At 38.1% G+C, this 20,683-nt stretch overlaps 1 protein-coding gene across 2 annotated transcripts in view; it reads right to left on the bottom strand.

The window, feature by feature from the left end:
* Positions 1 to 17,252, bottom strand: part of PKIG (cAMP-dependent protein kinase inhibitor gamma) — an 81,835-nt gene extending 64,583 nt beyond the window's left edge. Inside the window, exon 1 of one of the 2 annotated variants that reach the window (XM_043989944.1) lies at positions 16,943 to 17,252. The gene's annotated coding sequence lies outside the window, so the exon portion shown is untranslated. The remainder of the gene's footprint in view (positions 1 to 16,942) is intronic. The other variant, XM_043989946.1, reaches the window with a different exon arrangement.
* Positions 17,253 to 20,683: the final 3,431 nt, after the last annotated feature.

The following is a 20,683-nucleotide window of genomic DNA, read 5'->3' as shown; positions in this document are numbered from 1 at the left end:
TTGACACTTACTAGCTGTGTGACCCTGGGCAAGTCACTTAACCCCCATTGCCCAGCAAAACCAAAAAAAACAAAAAACAGAATATAATGACATAGCATAGAATGCCAAATTTTTTTAGGTGTGTTGATTGATTTTATCAATTCTTTTTTATGTAATTAAAAATACTACTTAATTTATCATTAGGTAATACATTTTTCTTACTCTTATTATTACCAGAACTAATACAAACTTAACAAAATCACTTGGATAAAAATTTAGAACCCAAGGATTCCAATAGGTGGAGAAGGAAAGAGGAAAATGATACATTCCATACATGAAAAAAACAGCATAAGCCAGCCTACAGGAAATTAAAGATAAAAACAGATCAAGAGTAGCCTAGTACTCTGTTGTAGTTTCAGAACTGCCATAGAAAGTACATGAGGGGCAGCTAGGTGGTGCAGTAGATAAAACACTGGCCCTGGATTCAGGAGGACTTGAGTTCAAATCCAGCCTCAGACACTTGACACTTACTAGCTGTGTGACCCTGGGCAAGCCACTTAACCCGCATTGCCCTGCAAAACAAAATAAAATAAAATATTTTTTAAAAAGTATATGAAAGGGAGTAGCATGGGATGAGTCTGGAAAGGTGTTGGAATTGTTATCGTTTGTTATTTTTTTCCCTTTATTCTTTTTTTTTATTTTTAGTTTTTTTAGTGAGGCAATTGGGGTTAAGTGACTTGCCCAGGGTCACACAGCTAGTAAGTGTTAAGTGTCTGAGGCCATTTTTCCTTTATTCTTGAAGAGGACCAATAGCATCAAGAGGATGATGTCTTGACTTGCAAATAAATTGGATTTAAGCAAGGGAGGGCTATGCAAAGTCACTAGCCTCACTCTCTCCTCCAGAGCCATCAGAGTCCAGTGGCAAGACAGGTCAGGACAACTGGCAATGACCCCAGATGCAGTGGGAATCCTTGGCTTTTTTAAGCTAAGGTCTTTCCCAGGTCTTATTTTACCCAAGGGAACACCCATTCAGTAATTAAAGGCTATGTTGGTGTTGTCCTTCATTTTCTTTCTTTCTTTCTTTCTTTCTTTCTTTCTTTCTTTCTTTCTTTCTTTCTTTCTTTCTTTCTTTCTTTCTTTCTTTCTTTCTTTCTTTCTTTCTTTCTTTCTTTCTTTCTTTTTTTTTTCAGGGCAATTGGGGTTAAGTGACTTGCCTAGGGTCACACAGCTAGTAATTGTTAAGTGTCTGAGGCCGGATTTGAACTCAGGTCCTCCTGAATTCAAGGCCAGTGCTCTATCCACTGTGCCACCTAGCTGCCCCTTGTTCTTCATTTTCAAAGAGGACCATGATGACAGGGAGGTGATGTCATGACTAGCAGTGAATTGGATTTAAGTGAGGGAAGGCTGTGCAGTCACTAACCTCACTCTCTCCTCCAGAGTCATCTAGGTCCAGTGGCAATATCAGGACTACTGGAGATGGCTCTAGATGTTTGAGGCAGTTGGGGTTAAGTGATGTCCCCAGAGTCACACAGCTAGTAGTGTCAAATGTCTGAGGCTAGATTTGAACTTGGGTCCTCCTGATTCCACTGGACCACCTAGCTGCCCTAAAAGCTTAGTAAGAATCATGGTAAAAAATGGCCCAGTTTGCCTTCATAAAAGAATCCATCTGGGAGGGGAAGAACCTCAGGGTTTCTGGCCAGAACAGAAACTGTTTGGAAAGGTAAATTGTAGCCAGACTGTGGAGAGTCCTGAATGTCAGAACAAGGATTTTATACTTTATTTGATTTTGTTTTTAAGGAGGGTCCCTGAAGCTTTTTTGAATAGAAGAGTGACATGATCTGTCACAGGGAACTTACTTGAGCACTGTTCACCATATAGATAAAAGAGAGAACAGAACAAAAGCAAAGACACCAGATATGTGGTTTTTATAATAGAACAGTCAAGGTGAGAAGCAAAAGAAATCTGGACAAATGTAGTTGCAATAGAAGTAGAATGAAGGGGTCAAGTACAAGAAATAAAGGGGAAATTACACAACTGGATTTGGCAAGTGACTTGATATTTGCCTAGTCTTATGAATCAAATCGAGTGAGTTTTAAACTGAAAAGGAATGAGGAAGGAGAAAATCGGCCACATAGATCTGCCAAGCCTTACAGATTCAACATAGAAGACTAGTAGATGACTTCCAGTAAAGATGAAAAGTTATGGTTAATCACAGCTCCTCTAAGAAATTCTCCAGGAACAGATGAAGCAATGGATCAAATGAAAGAGGAACACCATAAAACCTGTGCACAAGAAGACTCCTAGAAGCCAATGAGAGAGGTCTGGGTCAGAAATCAGCTTCAGTGTCTGGTAAATGGCCCTGAACTCTGGGGAATCTTTACCCTAACCTTTCAGAGCCACACCAAGAACGAAAGTCTAAGATGGGGAAGTGTGACAGGAGGAGTAGGCCCTCCAGGAAGCCTGTGTGATCAGTGATATTCAGTAGCCACACCAGGAGAACAAGGAGGAGAGACTCCCCGAGACCTTCCAGGAAGCCTGAAGCCAGCATAATCTCCAAGATACAGCTGGGGCCTATCAAGGTCTCAGCAGGAGGGCTGGTGAATGTTTAAGGAGAAGGAAACAAGGTTGAGGCCCGTTACCAGAACTGGGCCATTAAGAAAGGGAGGCAGAAGTCAGGCTCTAATCCTAACTTGCACCCTAGCTCCCTGTCCCAAGCTAGGGTTACCAAAAAGGATAGAAAAAGGCGGGAACCAGCTACCTCATCCAGAACTGAAGTAAGATAGCAGCAGGGGCATTTGGGCTGCAGCAGTGACAGGACCACATCCAACAGGGTAGGAGAGGGCAGAGTCTGGCCCAGATGTGATGTCTCAATCCAGGAACTGAGACTGAAGATTAAACTAAACAGAAGAAAACTCCAAATAATATGAAGAAATACTATAGGTGAAGGGCAGCCCAAGAAGTAAACCCAGAAGAGAATAATTCTACGGTATGTACAAAGAGGCAGCAGTTGGTAGCACAGTAGATGGAATTCTAGAACTGGAGACAGGAAGACTCACCTTCCAGAATTCAAATCTGGTCTCAAATACTTACTATCAGTGTGACCCTGGGCAAGTCACCTAACTCTGCTTCAGTTTCCTCATCTGTAAAATGAGCTGGAGAAGGAAATGGCAAACCACTCCAGTATCTTTGCTAAGAAAACCCCAGATGGGGGTCATGAAACAACTGAACAATAGCTATGTACAAATACAACCTAGAGAAAAATAATGGCTTGTCACAAAGATTCTAAGAATAGAGGGAAGAAAGGAAATGAGATTTAAAAAATAAAATAAGAGCTTTTGAGGAAAAAAATAGAAAAAATAAATGGATTATAGCAAGAAGTGAAACACAATCTAAAAAGTTGACTCCCAGAAAAATAGAATATTGCAAATAAAAATCAATGATTTTCTATGACAAAAAGTATTAAAACAAAGCTAAATGACTGAAAAACTAGAAGATATGAGGTTGTCATTATACTAAAAAATTGAAGAGAAACTGAAAAGAAACCCCAAACTGAAAATACCCAGGAATGTCATAGCTAAAATTCAGAACTTCTGGAACTAAGAAAAAATTCTAGAAGCATCAAGAAAGAAGAACCAAGGAAACATAGGATTACAAAAAGCTATGCTTCAGGTATTAAAAAGGAGAGGAAATATTGTAATACACAATATACTAAAAGGGAAAATAAGCATGCCCAGATTTCCTGTCTTTATACTAGATCCTACTATCCCCTCAACCTATTATCCTCTATCTCCCATTTCTCAGCCAAACTCCTAGAAAAAGTTGTTTGGGGGCAGCTAGGTGGTGCGGTGGATAGAGCACCAGCCCTGGAGTCAGGAGTACCTGAATTCAAATCCGGCCTCAGACATTTGACACTTACTATGTGACCCTGGGCAAGTCACTTAACCCCAATTGCCTCACAAAAAACCAAAACAAACAAACAAAAAAAGTTGTTTGATCTTCACTGAGTCCATCTCTCTTCTCATTCATTTCTCAATTTTGTGTAATTTGGCTTCCATTATCAGTCAGCCAAAACTGCTCAGTTCAGCTGCCATTGATATAAGGGTCAAATCTATGGTCTCTTCTCAGTTCTTATCCTTCTCAATCCCTCAACTGCATTTGACACTGTTCACTATCTCCCTCTCTCCTGGCTGGGTTTTTGTGATTTTTCTTTTTCAGTTCCCCTTCTACTTGTCTAACTACTCCTTTTCAGTCTCCTTTGCTGACTCATCATCCATATCTCACACTCCTTTCTGTGGGTGTTTTCCATGGCTCTGTTCAGGGCCACCTTCTTTTCTGTCTTTTCTGTTCTCCCTCTCAGTGACTCCAGCAGCTTGGAGAAGCTTGATTATCATCTCTATGAAGATGACTAACATATTTGCACATGAAAATCTCAAACTCAAAACATCAAAATCTTTCTTTTAAGCTAAACTTATCCTTCTTCCAAACTTCCCTTTTTCTGCCCAAAGCACTAACTTTCTTCAATCCCCCCCCCATTCTTAACCTCAGGGCTATCTCTGGCTCCTTATTTTCCTTTACCCCAAATATATCATCAGTTGCAAAATCAGTTGCTACTGTTACCACCACATTCTCTCTCACATCTAACCTATTCTCTCTATTCAAACAACCACGACTTTACTTCAGGCTCCTATCAGCTCTTGCCTAGATGATTAGAATGGCCTCATAAGTGGCCTGCCAGCCTCAACCCTCTCCCTACTCCAGGCTGTCCTCCACATAGCAGCCAGCATGATTTTCCTTAGGCATGAATCTGACCCTGACACTCCACCATTCAATAAATTCCAGTGGCTTCTTATTGCTTCTAGGATAAAATATAAACTCCTCTGATTGGCTTTTAAAACCCTTCATAACCTGGCCCCAACCTACCTTTATAGCCTCATTGTACATGACTCCCCTCTCAAATTCTGAGAGCCAGCCAAAGTGGCCTTCTCTCTGTACTCCTGATATGATGGGTGCTCCATCTTCTAGTCCTAATGCCTGCTGTGCTCACTTGTCACCTCTGCTGCAGAGAATGTCTCTCTTCCCAGCTCAAGCACCATCTATACATAAAGACTTTTTGTATCTCCCTCTCACCAAATGTCCCGCCACCAAAACACTCCCCAAACTACCTTTTATTAACTACCTTACATTTATTTGTATTTATTTTCTTTATACTTTTGCATATTCTTATATAGGTACATGTTGCCACTCCAGTTAGAGCATAAACTTCTTGGGATTAGGGATTGTTTAATTTTATGTATTTGTATCCCTTGTACTCAGCACAGTGCCTGACACCTACCAGGAAACTGACAAATGCTTATTAGTTGGTTGAATGATGATCAAATGCTTATATTACAATGGGAGAGATGACATAAATATCCCTCTGGAATACCACTGTCTTCAAGGGTCAGAGAGGAAGAAAGGAAAGACAAATATAGTGTCTCTGTGTGCCCCTTCTGAACCTAGAGATAGCTAACAAAAAATAAATATGAAGGAAATTAAGTTATTGAATTTTAGAAAAATTAGATATGATTGGTTGGTGGCAGTTCAGAATGGGAATTGAAACTATTCATATTTCTTGGGTTTGTATGACACTTTTACAAAATTGATCATGAGCTAGGGAATAAAAAATGTATATACAAATGAAAAATAACAAAAATGTTAAACATCCTTTAATGACCATAATACAATTAAAGGAAGAAATTAAGAAATAGCACTTAAAGAAAGGATTCTAACCTAAATAGATAGAATGATATAATTTTAAATAATGGGTAGGTCAAAGAATAAATCATAAACAATAGATAACTTCATCAAAGAGATCAACAAGGAGACAACACAGAATTTTAGGCATAGAGCCAAAGAAATCCTTAGTAGAAAATATAAATACTTCTACATATTTTCATCAATAAAAAAGAATAGAATAATAAATTAGACGTGCTACTAAAAAAAGAAGGAAATCAGGAAACTCAAAAAATTCTAAGGAAAACAGATATATGGAAATGCAATAAGAGATAAATAAAATAATATAGAAAACAAAAAAATTATAAGGCCAGGAACTTTAAAAAAAACCTAGCAAAATATACAAACTTTTAGCTAATTTGATCAAAATCAAATGATCAAAACAAAAATAAAATAATTCATCAAAAAGGAAATAAAATGATTATATATTATGTGTTTTTGCCTAATTATGCCAACAAAACTGATAAGTGAAATGGATAAATATTTGCAAAAAATATAAAATATCTGTGTTAAGAGAACAAAATTCAAACAATCCAATCTCAGACTAAGAAAGTGACTAACTAAAAGGAAAAAAAAGAAAGTGACTAACTCATAAATTAATTCCAAAAGAATCAATTTTGAGGCCAAGATAGATTAATAACTGAATTCTATCAAATATTCAGAGAATCATTAACTTTAAATTTGCACAAAATGTTTGCAAAAATAGAGAAGGAAGGTGCCCTACTAAAATCTTTCTATGAGAAATAAATGAAATCTAGTTCTAACAAACACCCAAAATTAGGGAATAGATAAAATAGGGAAAAAATCCCCACCAATATCTCTAATTAATATCAGTGAGAAAATATGGAATAAAATATTAGGTAAGAGGCCATAACAATATATTAAAAAGATACTACAGTATTATAAGGTTAAACTTCTATAAGGAATACAAGGTTGGTTCAGTATGAGAAAAGCTTTTAAACTTAATAAACCAGGTTAATAATAAAAACAATGAAAATCATGTAAATATATTAATAAATGCAGAAAAGGCATTTGACAAACTACAGGGCCATTTTATGTCAAAAAAAAAAAAAAGAAAGCAAAGTAGTAAGTGAACCTTTCCTTCATATGGTAAATAATATTCATCTAAAACCAAAAGGTAGCATCATCTGCAATAAAGAACCATTAGAGATAAGGGGCAAATCAAGGATGTCCATTGTGGTCACTATTATTTGATTTAGTTCTAGAAATAATCTTTATAGCAATAAAACAAAACAAAATGAGGGAATCCCTATAGGCAAAAAAGAAACAAAATTATTTCTTTTTATAGATGACATGAAAGTCTACTTAGAGAACCCTTGATTCAATAAAAAGGTTAATAGGAACAATCAATAAAGTGATAGGATATAAAACAAACCACAAAAATCAATGACTTTTTTGTATGTTACAGGAAAAAAGGCAAAAAGTGAGAGTAAAAGAAATTTCATGCAAAATTGTTACCAGCAGGACCAAATATCAGTCAAAACAATTTGGTATTTATTTTAAAAGTTCATTGTATCAAGTGTACAAATAAGGTATACAAGATCAAGAAGCAAATGAACATAGTAGCATAGTGTTCAATAAATTCAATGACATAAACTACTAGGATAAGGACTAAACCATTGGATAAAAATTGCTGGGGAAATTGAAAAACAAACTGGGAGAAATTAGATTTGCGGTAAAAATTATTTGTGGTAAAGATTTTTTTTTTTTGGTGAGGCAATTGGGGTTAAGTGACTTGCCCACAGTCACACAGCTAGTAAGTGTTAAGTGCCTGAGGCCGGATTTGAACTCAGGTACTCCTGAATCCGGGGCCGATGCTCTATCCACTACACCACCTAGCTGCCCTGTGGTAAAGATTAATATTGAAAATTTTAGCTGAATCATTTGGGAGGGGCCACACCTGGCCTACCCTGACATTGTGTATGCTACTAAAGAGCTTTTGAAGGAACACCAGACCTCCCTTTTTGTGGGAGGAAACTCCACCTGGAGGGAAGGGAACTTCTGGTGGGTGGGGCATTAAAGAAGGTTGAGGTCTTTTGCTGAGGAGGAATCTCTGGCGGCGCTCAATCTCTGGGGGTTGACTTAGTCATGGTGGCGTATCTGGGGACCTGGCGGAGCACGTGTTTCATACTCTGTTTCAGATGACTACTGAGTTACTGCAGACTGAATGGGTTGGTGAGTCAATGATGGAAAAGCCTAAGCTTAGTGTTAAGACTATATATCTGCATTTCTACTTCCTTATTTCCTTAATTGGTTTCACCTTTGTGGTCTAATTAATTCCCAAGCAATAAAACCTGATCCTATATGAACTAAAGCTCTGAGGCTCCTTTTCTTATTGGCCTGGGAGATATATATATATATGGGAAAGTATCAAAGGGGGAGATTAATGCTCCATATATCCAATTTTTTGTTTTTGCAGGGCAATGAGGGTTAAGTGACTTGCCCAGGGTCACACAGCTAGTTAAGTGTCAAGCATCTGAGGCTGGATTTGAACTCAGGTCCTCCTGCATCCAAGGCCAGTGCTTTATCCACTGTGCCACCTAGCTGCCCCCCCATATATCCAATTTTGAATCTCACAGATTTAGATCAGAATTCTCATATACCACATATGATAATCAGCTATAGAAATGAATACAGACCTAGATAAAGGAGGTGATATTGTAAATTAGAGAAGAATGGAAGGAATCATAACTATGGACAGTAGAGGAGTTCTTGAGCAAACAAAAAATAGAAAGAATCATGTACATTTTCGAACATGACCAATACAACACAGACTTGTTTTGCTTGATTATACTTTGTTAAAAGTGAGCAATCTTATTTGTGGGGGTATGGGAAAAGGTAGGAAGAGAAGAAGACTATCTATCCCTATACCTATCTATATACATACTTATATATCTATAATATCTATATATATTTATATATGTAATATAAATTTAATAGCATCACAATTTCATTTATAATCCTCTTTCTGGCTTCTTTGTATATGGAAATATTCATGTTTGTCAACAATTTTCCTAGTTGATGACAAAAAAATTCATACTATTTTATACTGTTAAAAATAGAAAAGTTAATCAATAGAGCATATTAGATAAACAAGCAATTGTTTCCACTGCTCAAAAAGCAATGGGAAGCTGTATGGCAGAAACTAAGTTTAAACAAATACCTCAAACTATACACCACAATAAGCTCCAAATAGAGAGATGACCTAGATATAAAAGGTAATATTATAAGGAAATTAGAGAAGGAATGGAGATAATTTTCACAACTATGGATAGAAGGTAGAGTTTCTGATCAAACAAAGGATATAAATGATCACAAAAGATCCAATGGAAAAGGCTGATTACATAAAATTTAAAAGCTTTTACACAAAGAAAATCAAGCCAGAATTAGAAGGGAAAGTTATATGGAAAAAAAAAAACAAAAACAAAAAACCTTGTTGTAAATTTCTCTGATAAGCTCTGATGTTCAATATGGAGGGAATTGATATAAATATATATAAGAAGAAGAGCCAATAGATCAATGTTCAAAGGATATAAATAGACAATTTTCAAAGGAAGAAATCCAAGCTAGTAACACTGTTCCAAATCACTTGTAAAAAGTAAGAGAAATACAAACTAAACAGAACTGAAATTTCAACTCACATTCATCTGACTGGAAAACTACATTTGTTGGAGAGAGTGTTAGAGGAGCTTTAATGAAATTTTGATATAGATATGAATTGTTTCGATCATTCTGAAAAGGAATTTGGAACTATACCCCAAAGTCACTACACTATGCATATATGCCCTTTGACCTAGAAATACTCCAAAGAGAAAAATATATACAAAAATATTTTAGGGTAGCACCTTTTGTTCATAGCCAAGGCCTGGGAAAAAAGAGGATAACTACTTTTTGGGAAACAGCTGAATGAATTATGATATATGAATACGATGGAATATTATTCCACTATAAGAAATGCTGAAAGTAATATACTCAAGAGAAAACTAGTCCCAAAGATATCAAAGAAAAAGGAAAAGGATCTATCTATATGTACAAAATATTTGTAGTAGCTCTTTTTCTGTTGGCAAAGATTTTGAAATTAAGGAGATGCCCATAATTTAGGGAATGGCCCATAAATTGGGAAATGTGATTGTGAGGGAATACTATTGTGCTATAAGAAATGATGAGGGGGATGGTTTCAGAAAAACCTGGGAAGACTTATATCAACTGATATAAGGTGAAGCGAGCAGAACCAGGAGAACATTATATATAGTAATAGCAATATTGTGAGGATCTCTAATCAAAACAATAATTCAAGACAGTTCCAAATGACTCACAATGAAAAATGTTATCTAAATTCAGAGAGAAAATTGATAAACTCTGTTTGTTTGTTTGTTTGGGGGTAATGAGGGTTAAGTGACTTGCCCAGGGTCACACAGCTAGTAAGTGTCAAATGTCTGAGGCTGGATTTGAACTCAGGTCTTCCTGAATCCAGGGCTGGTGCTTTATCTACTGCACAACCTAGCTGCCCCCAAAATTGATAAACTCTTTTGATTACAGGTTGAAGTATATTTTCAATGCTTACTTTATTTTAGTTTTCTTTCTTTTTTTTTGCAACATGGCTAATATGGAAATGTGTTTTATATGACTGTATAAATGACATTGTATTGCTTGCCTTCTCAATGGGTGGGAGAGTGGCTGGATGCAGAGACTTTAGAACTCAATTTTTAAAAAAAAGAATGTTAAATAAAGCATACTTGTTAAAAAAAAAGAAAGAGAGAAATCTAGGACTGCTTCACAGAAGTAGTTCTCTCTTTTTTACACAGGTAAGTGAACAGAAAAATAATAATTTACTACAACAATTTATAAAGGAAAATAAATTCATGAAAAAAATAATAATGCAGTGGTCAATCATGAATTCCTTGCTCTGACATCTAAAAATAATAGTAATATCTAACATTTATTTGGCACTTTAAAGTTTACCAAGTGCTTTACATATATTATCTTCAATTCCAAACTCACCCATAGGCTGTTCTTTTTCTTTTTTTGTTTTTTTTTTTGTGGGGCAATGAGGGTTAAGTGACTTGTCCAGGGTCACACAGCTAGTAAGTGTCAAGTGTCTGAGGCCGGATTTGAACTTAGGTCCTTCTGAATGCAGGGCCAGTGCTCTATTCACTGCACCACCTAGCTGCCCCTAGGTTGTTATTTTTCAGTCATTTCAGTTCTGTCTGACTCTTCATGACTCCATTCTGGGATTTTTTTTTAAACAAAGATACAGGAGTGGTTTTGCCATTTCCTTCTCTAGCTCATTTTTACAGATAGGGAACTGAGGCAAACAGTGTTAAATGACTTGCCCAGAGTCACATAGCTAGTGAGTGTCTATGGTCGGATTTGAACTCATGAAGGTAAGTCTTTCTGATTCCAAGCCTAGTGCTCTATCTACTTCATCACCTACCTGCCCTCTTAGGTAGGTAGGTGGTATTATTGTCCCCATTTTACAGATGAAGAAACAGCCTAAGAGAGGTCAAGTGACTTGCTCAGGGTCATAGAGCTAGTATCTAAGGCAGTATCTGAATTCAGATCTTCCAGACTTGAATGCTATCCACTAAGTTACCTAGCTTCACTTATTCTTGTCATTGTATGACCTTGGGCAAGTCACTTAACCTCTCTGGGCCTCAGTTTCTTCATCTGTAGAATGAAGGGTTTTGCCTAGATGGTGTCTAAGGTCCCTTCCAGCTCTAAATCTACAATCCTGTTACTTCAATGACTGATGATATTACCTGCTTCCTCCAAGATGCAGAATGAGACTTACATTTTCAGACAAGACCAATGTGTGAATTTGGCTGACTTAAATATACTTATTTGTTATAAGAAAGACTTCTGGGGGCACAGCCAAGATGGCTGAGAACTGAGCTCTGCCCACAGGCCCTCCAAATACCTTCAAATAATACCATAAGACAATTCCTGGAGCAGCAAAAGGACAAGGTGAAATACTCTTACAACCAAGAATCACCTACTCAGCAAAACTGAGTATAATCCTTCAGGGAGAAAAATGGGAATTCAATAAAAGAGAGGACTTTCAGGCATTTTTTATTAAGGGACCTGAGCTAAATATAAATTTTAACTTTCAAATACAAGACTCAAGAGAAGCATAAAAAGGTAAACAGGAAAAAGAAATCATAAGGGATATTAAAAGGTAAAACTGCTTATATTCCTACATGGGTAGATGATACTTGTAACTCATAAGAACTTTCTCATTATTAGAGCAGATGGATGGAATATATTTAGACAGAGGGTACAGGTATGAGTTGGATATGAAGGGATGATATCTTTAAAAATAAAATTAAGGGTGAGAGGAATGCACTGGGAGAAAGGGAAAGGGAGAGGTGGAATGGGATAAAATATCTCACATAAAAGAAAAAGCTGATACAGTAGAGGGGGACATGGGAGAGGTGCTGGGGAATAAGTGAGCCTTACTTTCATCAGAATTGGCTCAAAGAGGGAATAACATGAACACTCAATTAGGTATAGAAATCTATCTTACCCTGCAGGAAAGTAGGAGGGGAAGAGGATTGGGGGGGGGGGGGGAGGAGCGGGTGGTAATATAAGGAAGGGAAGATTGGGGGAGAGGACAGTCAGAAGCAAAACACTTTTGAGGAGGGACAGGGTGAAAGAAGATAGAGAATAGAATAAATGTCATGGGGAGGGAATAGGATGGAGAGAAATACAGTTAACAATAATTACTATGAAAATTTTTTGAAGTAAGTTTGTCTGATAAAGGCCTCATTTCTCAAACATATAGAGAACTGAGTCAAATTTATTAAAATAAGAGTCATTCCCCAATTGAGAAATGATCAAAAGATATGAACAGTTTTCAGATGAAATAATCAAAGCTATTTATAGTAAAATAAAAAATGTTCTAACTATTGATTAGAAAGATGCAAGTCAAAACAATTCTGGGGTACTACCTCATACTTATTGGATTGGATATTAGGATAGCAGAGGAAAATGACAAATGTGTAGGGAATATGGGGGAAATGAGACATTAATGCACTGTTGGTGGAGTTGTAAACTGATTCGAACATTCTGTAGAGCAATTTGGAACTGTGGCCAAAGAGCTATAAAACCATGCATATTCTTTGACCTAGTAATACCACTATTAGGTCTGTATCCAAAAAAAAAGATAAATCCCCAAAAGTTAAAGGACCTATATGTATTAGAAAGACTTCTATTTGGGAGGGGGTGCTTGTGGGGAGGAAGTTGTTGGATAGTGATAGTGTTGAAATGAAGAAGAAACAAAAGAAAAACATCAACTAAACATTTAAAAAAACACAAAATAGAGCAAAAAGAAGTTCAGAAGGGAACACAGGCAAGCAAGACAATTTTGTTACTATCATGTTAAATTTAATATATTTTAATAGAATAACTCATATATATGTATATATGTGTATGTGGATATATATGTGTGTATGTATGTATATATATATATCAATATATATCATATAATCCTTCTGTTCTTTGGAAATTGAAATGGCCATGTTTGTCAAATTCATTATAAAATATTTTAAAGCAAAATAGTAATTTTTAAAAAGAATAATAGAAAAGAGAAGCAAAAATTCATAGGCGACAATGTTTAAGAAGAGACTACACTGACATAAAATCCACAGTCTCAGACGTCTCTATCCAAATGTACAGAAATGTACAAAAGCATGGGTGCTAAACAGGTTAAACTAGAAATTCTTTTTTTTTTTTTGGCAGGGCAATGGGGCTTAAGTGACTTGCCCAAGGTCACACAGCTAGTAAGTGTCAAGTGTCTGAGGCTGGATTTGAACTCAGGAACTCCTGAACCTAGGGCCAGTGCTTTATCCACTGCTCCACCCAGCCGCCCCTAAACTAGAAATTCTAATGCAAAAAGACACTGTGCTCAGTTCTAGGTGCCAGATGGTAGGGGGGAAAATTGAGAAAATCAAAACTTTCTGGGGAGAGCAAGCAGTATGATGATGGGCTCTGAGATGGTGATAAAGATCAGTTGAAGGAACTGAGGATGTTTCAACTGGAGAAGAGAAGACTTAGGAGACCTAACAGCTGCCTTGTCGCCCTTGACCCAAAAGGAAAAAATTAGGAGCAATGGGTAGAAGTTGAAAAGGGGTAACTTCAAGCTTTATTAAGGAAATACTTCCTAATATTTATAAAGTATCTACAGGTAGTGTGGCAGGCCTTGGGGCACAGTATCCCCTTTCCCATCCCCCCCATCTTCAATAGCTATCACTAAGAGTTGGCAGGATATTAAGTATGGCTAGAATATGGCTTTGGAAAGGAACACTTTTTTTAAAAGGAACAAAATAAAGGAAGGGAGATGAAGTAGAATTAGAGGGAAAAGGACTAAGGAAAATGTCTTCTGGGAAAACCTACAATGTTAGGGGCAAGATGAGGAAAAGAAAAAGAGAAAAAAAGGAATTGTCAGAGAAAGAACCAAGAATGTTTAAGTCATGGAAACCAGGGAGGAAGAGAAGGAATAGCCTCATCAGCTTTATGTGTGTCTTTGTACCCTTGAAACCTAAGGAGTGGTTTGCACATGACAGATGCTTTATGTTTATTTATTAAATTGAAAGAAACTAAGAGGCCAAGACTGAAAAGAAGTCAAAGATTTTCTAGGAAGCTAACAGGGAAAAATGAGGTCAGTTGACTCTAGCGATTTGAAAGATGAATAATGTCAAGTCTCTGGGTCAGACAACTTAAAGATGTCTATAATGACTTCCAATAATGCTTTTAAAACACTGAGCTTTCAAAGATTACTTATAGCAAAATTAGCTATATCGTCTTATCTTTTTACTCTTCTTGGAAACAGATGTTTTGTTTCAGATACACTTACCTTTTAAAATATTTTTTTCAGTTAATGAAACCCAATCATTTCTAGAATACAGGGCTGCTCAATATCAGGAAACACAGCAACAATGTAATTATGGTTTAAAAACCACATTGACCAAAGGTCATTTTGGAGAACTTATGTATATAGGTACTTGGCTACAGGAAGAAATCACTATATTATTGTGATATAAAAGAGCTTTGCCTCTGGATTCAAAGAACTTGTGTTCAAATCCCCAGGTAGTGCTACCTGTGTAACCTAGGAAAATTCACTCAACCTTCCTGGGACTCAGTTTCCTCATTTGTAAAATAAGGAAGTTGACAGGTTCCTTCCAGAGTTCAAAAAAATAGATGCAGTAATTGAAAATACAAAACCCAAGATCATACTAAGATTCAATTAAATTCAATCAATTCAAAAACAGTTATCAAACACTTAAGAGCACTGACTTGGGTACCAGGAAAGGCAAAATATTTAGGAAAAATTAAAATGGATCCTAAAATCACATAATAGCTCACATTTCTCCATTACTTAGAGTTTACAAAATGCCTGTTCACAACAACCCTCTGAGATAGGAAAGACAAGTATTTGTCTCCATTTTAGTGATGAATAGACTGAGGCTGGGAGAAGGGAAGCAACTTGGCCCAAAATTACATAGCTACTAAATGTTAGAATTCAAACTCTAGCCAGATCCCCTGACTCTAAGTCCAGTGCTCTTTCCAGGACACCACAGGTCTTCCTGTGGCAATTTCATTCTACCAAGCTGTCTCTTCTTTCCCATTCACACAAGGAGAAACTTCTAGTGATTCCATAACATAAAAATCCAATAAATATTGTTCTACTATTACTATTACTATTGCTATTACTGGTTTATATGCAAAGAAAGGAGGATTTATTTCTACACAAAATGCTTTTATATCTTGTCTGGGTTTCTCTGCAAAGTTCTTTTCCAAATATGATTAACTTTCCTAGTTACCTCTGGGAGAAGAGTTCAATTAAGCATTAATCTCTCTTTAACACTTTCCAAATGGCTGCTAGCTGCTTATCATTTATTTTGATATGTTGAAATTTTTTATTGGTCTGTTTTGACAAGGAATGTTCTTTCTCTGGCTTCCTCAAACCCCAACCCTACTGGTAAGAAAAACCAGTAGGTTGGGCAAGGCCCGATTGGGGAGGCACCAGGGAGTAGTAACTGAATTCAGGACACTGACAAATTGTACCCTGAATATTCAAAATTCTCAGTCTGGAAACTGAACTCGTCGATTTACTGGAACATTCAAGCAATAAATGAGAAACTTTGCTTAACCTCACCATCTAAGAGTTAACTTAAGGCAAATCAGGAAACTTTTAAACTCATATGCTAAAAATGTATTCGCTTGCTTTCCTACCTTAATGAGTATACTGGAAAAAAATAATTTTTTGGTGGTCTAAATCTAAGATATTGCTGGGCCACAGCAGAGAAGAGTGGAATCAGAAAGCCCAAGGGCAGTCAAGCAGGTAACCAACAATGGGGTTGCCTAAGTACCACTTTCTCACATTCCCTCTTAGAACCTTGATGTTTCCTAAGGGAACAAATGGGTAAATGTCCTTGTTCTACCTGCTTCACAACGCTATGCTGAGAAAAGTGTTTGGTAAATCTTAGGGCCCTATAAAAATGAGATTTGTTGATGTTACTTATACAAATGCATGCATACATACACACACGCATGCATGCATGCATACATACATACATACATACATATATAATTTAAATAAACCAACGGATAGAAATTCCAAAACCAATAAATGTTGCTCCTTCCTGACCGCCCTTCCTCCTCTAAATCCCCGGGTCTGCCACTAACTCCCTCCCATCTGTCTCTCAATCTCTATTTGCCTTCCCCTCCCCGCGCTTCAGTTTCCCCGCCTGTGAAAAGAGACGAATTCGTCGACATTAACCAGACGGTGAAGAGGGCTATTTTTTTGCCTTCGTATCCCCAGCGTTTAACTCACCGTGCGTGGCACATAGTAGGTGCTTAATAAATACTAGTTGAATGAAGGTCCCTTCTAGCACCAAGATCCCTAAAACCACTCCCACTCCTTGACCTTTTTCTGGGGACTCCCAGGAGTGCGGATTAAACGGCTGCGGCCAGAAGGTCAAAGGGCACTGGGAAAATTTAGCCAAGACACTCCCGCCCCCCATACACACACTTCCACCCCCATATTCCATTTCCCCCCTCCCCCTTTTCTATCTGGTTTTCCTGCAAGCGGGGCTCCCGATGCCCCTCCCTGGCTCCCTACCTGCTGGTCACCCCCACCCCTTCCCCGGCGGACCCTCCAAGTATCACTTACGCACAGAAGGTGCTTTGAGATCCCTCTTCGGTCAGCCTAAGTAAGCCCCTCTTCCAGGCAGACTACGCGAGCTCTGTCGGACCGTCAGGGAGAGGGCACTCGGGTTGGCGGGGATCGTCCCTTGGACAGAGCCTTGGACCGACTCCCACTCCTCCGCTTCTCAGGAGCCGGGCCGTTCAGGGGCCTCCTCCGCCTCTGTCTCACAGCGCCTCCGGGGGGCCAGGGAGCCGCCCGCAGGGTGGCACCGGCGGCTGTGGAGTCCGTTGCCTGGGCAACTGGGGGGCTCCCTCGGGCCCTGAGGCGCTCGCGTTACGGTGGCCGGGATGAGACACGGCGGGCAGAGTCTGCCCCCCCCCCCCCTCCGCTCGGGTCCATGCACCTTGGGAGGGTGGGACTAAGGAATGTTTAATTGGAGAGGGGAAGCTTGCCACAGGCTTCAGGACCGTGGGTGATTTTAGGAAGGGATTAAAGGAGAAGCTGAGTCAGTGTAATGTAAATGAGAATGGAGAGCAGTGTTGGAGATAATAAATAATAGAATAACATCAATAATTAGTAATGGCATTAATATTATACCATCAATGAATAACTTTACCGTTATACGTTAATATAATGTTACTCATTAATAGATATGAATGACATTGCTATTATTTGTTAATATGTTGATTATTTAAAATATCAATAACACTTATATTTATTCATATTATTATTAACAACAAACTAGTACCAGCAATAACTCATTTAAAAAGACTTCTCTGCGGTACTTTTGTTTACCCTCTTTGTACCTACGGATGGGGGGGGGGAATAGAGTGTAAAGAGGAGAGTAAAAATCTTGACCTTTGTTCATGCCATTAATAGGTTTTGGAGCTTTAGAAATCAACTAGTCCCTCATTCTTATTTTACAGCCAAGAAAACAAGCCCAGCAAGGAAAATTGAGTTATGTGGAGTGGCTGGCTACACTGGCACTGAACTTGGAGTGAAAAAGACCTGAGTTTGAATCTTGCTTCAGATATTTGTCAAGTGTGTGATGCATGGCAAGTCACTTTAAAACTCTGACTCAATTAATAAAATATTTTCTAACATGTTCCAGGCACTGTGCAAGCAATGAGGATACAAAAAGACAGTTCCTCTCTTCAAGGAGTTTACAATCTAAGGAGGGGGAGGAAGGTGAGACAACATGCAAACAAATACATACAAATTAAGCTACGTGCAGAATAAATAGGAAATAACCCCGGGAAAGGCATTGGAATTAAGAAGGGTTGGGAAAGGCTTCCTATAGAAGGTGGAATTTTAGTTGGGATTTAAAAGGAAAAACCAGGGTGTTCAGAAGTCTGAGTGGAGGAGGAATAACAATGGAACTTTTCTCAAAATGTTGTGAAAATATTTATAGCAGCTCTTTTTGTGGTAGCTAAGAGTTGGAAATGAAAGGGACACCCATCAATTGGGGAATGGCTAAACAAGCTGTGGTATATAATTGTAATGAAATATTATTGTGCTATAAGAAATGACAAGCAGGATGATACCAGAAAAATCTGGAAAGACATGAACTAATGTATAGTGAAGTACATTGTACATGGTAACAGCAATGTTGTTTGATGAAGAATTGTGAATGACAGCTATTGTCAGCAATACAATGATCCAAGACAATCCCAAAGGACTATTTGATCCACCTCCAAAGAAAGAACTGATATTGATGGAACAAACTGAAGCATGCTATTTTTCACTTTCTTTCATTTTTTCTGTTGTTTGAGTTTTCTTATACAAAATGACTAATATGGAAATGTTTTACCTAATTATATATGTATAGCCTATATCTGATTGTTTGGGTTTTGTTGTTATTGTTGAGGCAATTGGGGTTAAGTGACTTTCCCAGGGTCACACAGCTAATAAGTGTTGTGTCTGAGGCCAGATTTAAGCTATATCTTATTGTTTACCACCTCAGGGAGGAGGGAGGGGAGAGAGGGATAGAATCTGAAACTCAAAATTTTAAACAAAAGTGTTAATAAAAGACAAAAAAGTTGTGAGAATCAGATGAAGCAAGAGCTGGCAATTCTATGGCTTTTTTTTTTTTTTGGTTTACAAAGCATTTTACATGTAAGTTAAGTGCTATAGTGGGTAGAATATTTGACCTGATGTCATGAAGACCTGAATTCAAATGTAACCTCAGACACTTACTAGCTGTGTGACCCTGGGAAAGTCACTTAACCTCTGTCAGCTTCATTTTCTTCTTCTGCAAAATGAGGATAATAATAGCACTTATCTCCCAGGGTTGTGAGGGTAAAATGAGATAATATATTTAAAGCACTTTGCAAACCTTAAAGGACTATAGAAATGCTAGCTATTAGGTATAAGTGTCTGGGGCAGGATTCAAACTCAGATCTTCCTAGGGAGTTAGCTAGCTGCCCATAGATTAACATGTAAAGACTATTTCAAACCTCAAAGTGATATATAAATATTAGTTAGGTATTATAGTTACACATAGTACCAGTATTTGAATTCAGGTCTTCCACCATGAAGGCTGCTAAAACAGGCCCCATGGAGTGCTTAGAGTTTGATCAGACATTGAAGATACTAAGCTCATTCACTGCATCCCAGGATAACCCCAGTCATCCTGAGTTTTGTCTTGCCACTGGACCTTGATGATTCTAGAAGAGAGAGTGAGGCTGACAACTTTGTGCAACTCTGCCTCACTTAAATTCGGTTCACAATCAAGTTAAGACACCACCTGACAATGTCATTGCTCCTCTTTGAGAATTTTTTTATTTTTATTTTTTGCAGGACAATGAGGGTTAAGTTACTTGCCCAAGGTCACACAACTAGTAAATGTTAAGTACTTGTCTGAAGTCGGATTTGAACTCAATTTCTCCTGAATCCAAGGCGGGTGCTTTATCCACTAGGACACCTAAATGCCCCCATTGCTCCTCTTTGAAAAAGAGGAACAACAATTTGCACTCACTATATGTATTTATACTCCTTACCAGACTGTAACTTCTCAGAGAGCTTGGAAGCATGGTGTAAATAGAAAGAGCCTTGAATTTGTAATTAAGGATCTGGGTTCAAATTTTTAGCTTTCTTACTCCCAGTTTAAAACAATGTGTCAGCTTCAATTCTTATCTGTAAAATGAGGGGCTTGGAACTAGATTTCTAAGACTCTTTCCAGCTCTAACTCCTATGACTATAAAGAATAGGCGATGAAGTCCTACATCTGCTTTTGGGTGGAAGGTGGGGGAGAGCTGAACCACAGCGTTGTTACTTGCAGAAAGTCACATCCCTGTTACACTAAATCTCAGAAGTGATATTTCAACCCAGAGCCTCAGACTCCCGATCCCAGAACTCTTTCCTTAACTCCAGTTATTAAAAAACGCCGGTTGTGGCAGCTAGGTGGCACAGTAGATAAAGCACCTGCCCTGGATTCAGGAGGACCTGAGTTCAAATGCGACCTCAGACACTTGACACTAGTTGTGTGACCCTGGGCAAGTCACTTAACCCTCATTTGCCCCACAAACAAACAAAACCGCTGGTTGAACCGCAGTGAATGCCTCCCGCCACCAGCAACAACCAACCTCGTAAGGAGGATGAACTTGACATTGCTCAACCCGCATTATGTCGACAGACGGTGCTCAGTTTGGGGATCCTACGTCTAACTCGGGGTTGATACCAATCAGTTTAGCTGGAGTAGCGAGTTTAGGGGGTCCGGGGTGCATACTGGGGGGAGGGGCGCTGTCCAGCATGTCAATATAAAAC

This window comes from Dromiciops gliroides, chromosome 2 (genome assembly GCF_019393635.1).
Source record: "Dromiciops gliroides isolate mDroGli1 chromosome 2, mDroGli1.pri, whole genome shotgun sequence".
Classification (NCBI taxonomy): domain Eukaryota; kingdom Metazoa; phylum Chordata; class Mammalia; order Microbiotheria; family Microbiotheriidae; genus Dromiciops; species Dromiciops gliroides.
The sequence above is the reverse complement of the archived record's forward strand: the minus strand, read 5'-3'. Positions and strand labels throughout refer to the sequence as shown.